This window comes from Macaca nemestrina, chromosome 20, assembly GCF_043159975.1.
Source record: "Macaca nemestrina isolate mMacNem1 chromosome 20, mMacNem.hap1, whole genome shotgun sequence".
In the NCBI taxonomy this organism is placed as follows: domain Eukaryota; kingdom Metazoa; phylum Chordata; class Mammalia; order Primates; family Cercopithecidae; genus Macaca; species Macaca nemestrina.
The window spans coordinates 63,698,746-63,705,798 of NC_092144.1; the positions used below are offsets into that span (position 1 = coordinate 63,698,746).

At 43.9% G+C, this 7,053-nt stretch overlaps 1 non-coding gene across 1 annotated transcript; it reads left to right on the plus strand.

The window, feature by feature from the left end:
* Positions 1–3,595: 3,595 nt before the first annotated feature.
* Positions 3,596–3,702, plus strand: LOC112429430 (U6 spliceosomal RNA). Its single transcript, XR_003021635.1, has one exon. It is a non-coding gene; the product is annotated as a U6 spliceosomal RNA (small nuclear RNA).
* The last annotated feature ends 3,351 nt before the right edge of the window (positions 3,703–7,053 follow it).

Genomic DNA, 7,053 nt, shown 5'->3' on the forward strand with positions numbered 1-7,053 from the left:
CCGGGCGCAGTGGCTCACGCCTGTAATCCCAGCACTTTGGGAGGCCGAGGCGCGCGGATCACCTGAGGTTGGGACTTTGAGACTAGCCTGACCAACGTGGAGAAACCCCGTCTCTTCTAAAAATACAAAATTAGCCGGGCGTGGTGGCTCATGCCTGTAGGAGAATAGCTTGAACTCGGGAGGCGGAGGTTGCGGTGAGCCGAGATTGCGCCATTGCACACTCTAGCCTGGTTAACAAGAGCGAAACTCCATATCAAAAAAAAAAAAAAAAAAAAATTGCCTAACTTACGTTTCATGTGCCTGTAACCGCCACTGAGTGTTGGCCAATCCCAGCAGCCCAGCAGCTGTACTCATCCACTCACAGGCTGCTGAGCATTCAAACTGTGTTCAAATAAGGCAAACGCTGAGCGGTAACCAATCCAGCTCTTTCTGTACCTCACTTCCGATTTCTGTATGTCACTTTCCTTTTCTTGTCCATAAATTTGTTCTGACCACGAGGCACCCCTGGAGTTCGTCTGAATCTGCCGTGACTCTTGGAGCTGCTCGACTTGCGAGTGGTTCATTGTTCAGTTAAATGCCTTTAAATTTATTAATTTTATGTATTTTATTTTATTTGATTTCTTTATTTTTACTTTATTTTATTTTATTTGTATTTATTTTATTTTATTATTTTTATTTATTTTATTTTATTTTATTATTTTTATTTATTTTATTTTATTTTATTTTTATTTTTATTTTTATTTTTTTGAGACGCAGTCTCACTCTGTCCCCCAGGCTGGAGTGCAGTGGCACCATCTCTGCTCACTGCAACCTCCGCCTCCTGATTCAAGTGATTCTCCTGTCTCAGCCTTCCGAGTAGCTGGTATCACAGGCGCCCACCACCACGCCTGGCTAATTTTTTCTGTTTTTAGTAGAGACGGGGTTTCACGACGTTGGCCAGTCTGGTCTTGAACTGACCTCAAGTGATCTGCCCACCTCAGCCTCCCAAAGTGCTGGGATTACAGGTGTGAGCCACTGTACCTGGCCCCCTTTAAATTTAATTCTGCTGAAGTTTTTCTTTTAACAGATGGTGTCAGAAGCGGAGTCCAAAGTAGAGCTTCTAGGGACCTTCAGGAGCGCCGAGTGAACACGCAAGATGCCTGCGGAACCCTCTTGTGTCCATTGACCTCTCGGAGTGGCTGGGGATTGTGGGTAAGTTCCCTCTCGGATTTCAGAGCTCCGCAGATTTGTGTTTTGAGCTCTCCGAGTTTCATTGAGCAAATATCTGATCCAAACTGGATTTGGAAGCTATGACAGAAACTGGACTGGTGCCGGGAACGGATCTGATCTGGTAATTAACTGGCTTGGATCCAGGTAGAGCCCTCTTACCTATGACTGGGTCAGAAAGAAACTTGGTAGCAAATGGTAATATTGCAGGAGATGTAAAATTTGGCTTTTAAAAATTAACGGGGATGTTTGTGTTCTACCCCTTCGTTTCATTTTTCTTGTGCACTTAGGTAGTAAAAAAAATTCCTGGGTGAGTTAATCAAGGGAAGCTGAGAGTAGCGCGAGTATTTTAGGTAAAAATGGGATCCTTAAATTCTGAAAAACTGAGTTCCTTCCGCATATACATTAGGCACAGGAAGGAGCAAAGAGTTACAGAAATGGCAAAATCTGGCTGAGCGTGGTGGCTCATGCCTGTAATCCCAGCACTTTGGGAGGCTGAGGTGGGCGGATCACCTGAGCTCAGGAGTTGGAAAACAACCTGGCCAACATGGTGAAACCCATCTCTACTAAAAAGACAAAAATTAGTGGGGCGTGGTAGCTTGCGCCTGTAGTCCCAGCTACTTATGAGGCTGAGGCACCAGAATTGCTTGAACCCAGGAGGCGGAGGTTGCAGTGAGTGGAGATTGCACCACTGTACTCCAGCCTGGGTGACAGAGTGAGACTCTCTCAAAAAATAAAAATGGCTGGGCACAGTGGCTCACGCCTGTAATCCCAGTGCTTTGGAAAGCCAAGGCAGATGGATCACCTGAGGTCAGGCGTTTGAGACCAACCTGGTCAACATGGTGAAACTCTGTCTCTACTAAAAATACAAAAAATTAGCCAGGTGTGGTGGCATGCACCTGTAATCCCAGCTGCTTGGGAGGCTGAGGCGGAAGTTGAACCCAGGAGGCTGAGGTTGCAGCGAGCTGACGTTGCTCTGTTGCACAAAAACAAATAAATAAATACAAATTAAAAAATTAAAATGAGGGCTCCCGAAAGTTAAATCTGCTCATCTTTCAGCTTAGTTCCTATCTTGATCCAAAGGAAGCAGACCGCAGCACCCGTTGGCTGACTTTGGATAAGTAATGGAGTCCATTTTACCTGAGTAAAGAATGGGATGGGGTTAAAGGCCCTCCCCTCAGTAAAGTCCCCCTTGGTTAAAAATGGGTTCAAGATGACAGGGCCCAACTGGGAGCAAGTTTGAGCCTTGCAAGTTCAATATTGGTTGCTAAACAGAGTGGCCAGTGTCTGATTTGTCACGTATTTTGCTTTGGCGCCAGAATGAAAAATGTTAATTGGCTTACCCCATGCAACCCCTTGGGTGACAACTTGCAAAACTAAGAGGTTTTTGCCTGAGGTTCCATAAAACAGAAAAGAATTTCTTCTATGATGCGGCAGGCTTGGCCCTCAGGACTATAGTGTGGCAAGCAGGGTCACTAGAGCCACCTGGGCAAAGGGAACCCAGAAACCTGGCACGCTGGCAAAAGGTAAAGTATTTCTTACCAATCAGACTCTGGCCTCTCTGCCTCTGTGCAGACTGGTTAAATGAACGGTAAAAATCACTGTTTATCTCCCGTAATGCTTTGATTAATACAAGAAAGAATTCTGAGGCTGGTCTTAAGCTATAATACATCTGGTGTGCTTTGTGTCTTTCTGTATTCTGTCACAAAGAGGGGTACCTTGGGATAAAATGGCGTGCCTAGGGCCCCATAAGCCCCTGTTCAAGATGGCCCAGTAAACTGGTCAATCATGTCCTTGGAAGCTTAACCTCCTAACCATGTGGCCGTGCTTTCTCTTTTCACAAAGGCGGGCCAGGTTCCATTCCCGGCTTACTCAACAAGTACTTTCTGGTGTGACCTTTACCATGTGTTGATTCTCTTCCCTCTCCATTATAGAACACAGAAATATTGGCTGTTTGGCCTAGCCAAAGTTGGGTAATAAAAGATTTGAAAGGACTTTTTTAAACAAACGCTATAGTTAAAACTCAAGTACATTAAAAGTGGATATTTGGCCGGGCGTCGTGGCCCATTCCTATAATCCCAGCACTTGGGGAGGCTGAGGCAGGCCTCACTTCAGGTCAGGAATTCAAGACAAGCCTGGGCAGCATGGCAAAACTGTCTCTACTTAAAAAAAAAAAAAAATTAGCTGGACATGTTGGCGCACGCCTGTAATCCCAGCTATTCAGGAAGGCAGGAAAATTGCTTGAACCTAGGAGGCGGAGCTTGCAGTGAGCCCAGATTACGCCACTGCGCTCCGACCTGGGTGACAGAGCAAGACTCTGTCTCAAAAAATAATAATAATAATAATTTAATTAAATTAAATTAAAGATAAAAAATAAAATAAAAGTGTAGTGCTCGCTTCAGCGGCACATATATTAAAATTGGAATGATACAGAGAAGATTAGCATGGCCCCTGCACAAGGATGACATGCAAGTTCATGAAGCATTCCATATTTTGTGCACCCTGGCAAGATCATTTCTGTATCTGCAAACTAGCACTAAGGAAGTCATGTGAATCTAAGCAAAAATGGGTGGCACCCAATAACGAAATTGTGGTTTTCATTAAAAAATATGTATATATAAATATGTATAATATATAAATAAAAAATATAATATATATACACATATATATGTGTGTGTGTATATATTCAATTTTTTTTTTTTTTTTTTTGAGATGGAGTTTCACGCTTGTCACCCAGGCTGGAGTGCATTGGCGCGATCTCGGCTCGCTGCAACCTCACCTCCCGGGTTCAAGTGATTCTCCTGTCTCAGCCTCCCAAGTTGTTGGGATTACAGGCACCCGCCACCACGCCCAGCTAATTTTTGTATTTTTAGTAGAGACAGGGTCTCACCATGTTGGCCAGGCTGGTCTTGAACTCCTGACCTGATCCACCCACCTCGGCCTCCCAAAGTGCTGGGATTACAGGTGTGAGCTACCGTGCCCGGCAATGTGTATATTCAAATTCTAACTGCCTGGGACTCCTTGGGAAAAACAGGAGGCACCAGAGATGCCATTTTGGAAAAAAAAACCTGTTTTCCTCATGGAACCACAGGAATTTGAAATCAATAGATTCCCCTTCAGAAATCTAAGGCTCTGTTCTTTTTGGGATTTGGGATCTGGTATAAAAACGGGACCCTTAATTTTTGAAGATCTGTTTTGCCTTTCTTCTGTGCCCACTTATTATATTGGGCCCTAGAAATGGCATGCTTTCCTGGTCCTGTTCGTCCAAGGACTCCACCCTAAAGCCAGTAATCTCAAATAAATAAACAAATACCTAAATCAAATATTTTGAAAGAACAATAAAAACTAATGCCTTTTAGTTCACATAACTTTAGTAATCTTTGGGAAATAAAAAGTTTTAAAGATGATTGGGGAAAATGAAGACATTTAGTCTAAATCAGGCAGGTCAGATATTAGGTTTGTTCAATGCTTTAAGGTCATCAACTGCTTCTTAGGCTTTTGAAAATTGTTCAGTTTACCTACTTTGGAGCATTAGATTCTAGATAAGGCCTGGGAACATGTGGAATTAGCCATGCACTCTATCTATGCAAAGATTATAAAGAAAAGAGATTTTTTTTTTTAATTAAAAAAAACCACAGGTGCTTGTGCTCTGCCTACCCAGCGCAGCAGGTGAGTTGGTGCACCCTCCGTGGAATGAAGAGGCCACAGGATCCCACCTCAGCTGGATCGCAATCTGACCTTCACCTTCATTGCACCATGGCAGCTTTCATGTGAGCCACTGACTTGTGTATATGTTAGACTCCTTGGTCTATAAGAAAGCATCTTGTATGGTAAATTGTCGTTCTAAAGTAAAGTAACTGGTTGGTTCAAAAGGGAGGTGTTAAGGACAAGTCAGAAAGTCAAAGCATGTTGTAGATGGTCTGGGAAAGTCGGGAAAGGACTGTGAAAGGAAATTTAAGCCACCAAAAGTAAAAGTTGCTCATTACTGTTATAACATGTGATTGAAACTACTGAAAAAATAGTTTTACGTGGAAAGTGTGTGAGAAGAGTGAAACATGTTTTTGGTAAAAGATTTTTAAAAGGCAGGAGAATGTAACTTTTTGCCTAGTTTAGAAGGTTATGTGATTTTTAAATTAGATAAGAATAAGCTCACGGTTTGAACAAGTTGTGGAAGGTTTGTAAAAATTAATCTTGCAAAAAAAACTCTGTGTGGGAACATGCTGACTAAATTTAAAGGGGTATTTTCTAGTTTTCCATAAATTAAACATTGAAATAAAAGGACAAACAGGGTTTATTTTTTTGTTTTTTTGTTGCCTAGGCTATGGGCAACTATGCAGCTAGGCATGTTGGTGCATGCCTGTAATCCCAGCTACTCAGGAAGCTGAGGCGGGAAAATTGCTTGAACCCGGGAGGCAGAGGTTGCAGTGAGGCAAGATTGCACCACTGCATTCCAGCCTGAGTGACAAAGCAAGACCCTATCTCGAAAGAAAGAAAAAAGAAAAGCAATAGCTCCCTGGGTGTCAGGTGTCAGTGAGAATGGGAAGTCAGGTCTCCTCTGACTCCTAGGTCATTCCTCTCTCTGTCTTTGGGGGTCGAATTCCTTGTTAGAACTCCATCTTGTTAAAGTGGCCTCACACCTGCCCTTGCCTTCTGCAGCAACCCTCCTTAATCCTCTCCAAACTTCCATCTCCAGACCACCCAGATTCTCCTCACGAGTGCCCTGGGTGGACATTGGTGAAAGGTCACTGCCTTCAGGACACACCATAGGTACAGTCACCAAGGTAACCCAGTTCAAAGAAGAGCAGGATGTTGGGTATTTACAAAGGAGATCTAGCAATTGGTCCAAACCAGTCAGTGCTGGCATGCACCATTCATCTTGCCATCAGCGGCAAGATGGAGATCTGGCAGTGCATGGGCTCATAGTAAGATACACGCCCTGTGCCATTCCACCCTATCATTGGAGAAGGAATCTTCTTTTCTTCTTTTTCTTTCTCTCTTTTTTTTTTTTGGAGACAGGTTCTCACTTTGTTGCCCAGGCTGTAGTGTAATGGTGCAATCTTGGCTCACTGCAGCCACTGCCTCCTGGGGTCGTGTGATCCTCTCACCTCAGCCCCCTGAGTGGCTGAGATCACAGATGCCAGCCACCACAATTTTTTTTGTTTTTGTTTTTGTTTTCGTTTTTTGAGACTGAGTCTTGCTCTGTTGCGCAGGCTGGAGTGCAATGGGTGCAATCTCGGCTCACTGTAACCTCCACCTCCCAGGTTCAAGCAATTCTCCTGTCTCAGCCTCTCAAGTAGCTGGGATTACAGGCACCCGCCACTACGCCCAGCAAATTTTTGTATTTTTAGTAGAGACAGGGTTTCGCCATGTCGGCCAGGCTGGTCTCGAACTCCTGACGTCAAATGATCTGTCCGCCTCGGCCTCCCAAAGTGCTGGGATTACAGGTGTAAGCCACTGCACCCAGCTAATTTTTTTTTTTTTTTTTTTTTTTTTTAAATAGAGACAGGGTTTTGCTGTGTTGCCCAGGCTTGTCTCGAACTCCTGATCTCAGGCCACCTTCCTCAGCCTCGTAAAGTGTTGGGATTACAGGCAGGAGCCACCGCGTCCAGCTGCTTTTTCTTTTTTTAATTACTTTTTTTTTTTTTGACGTAACACACCACTACTCTCTCTCTTTTATTTTTTTATAGAGACGGAGTCTCACTATGTTGACCTGGCTGGTCTTTTTAAATTTTATTTTTTTGAGATGGAGTCTCACTCTGTCACCCAGGCTAGAGTGTAGTGGTGGGATCTTGGCTCACTGCAACGTCTGCACCCCAGGTTCAAGCGATTCTCCTGCATCAGCCTCCC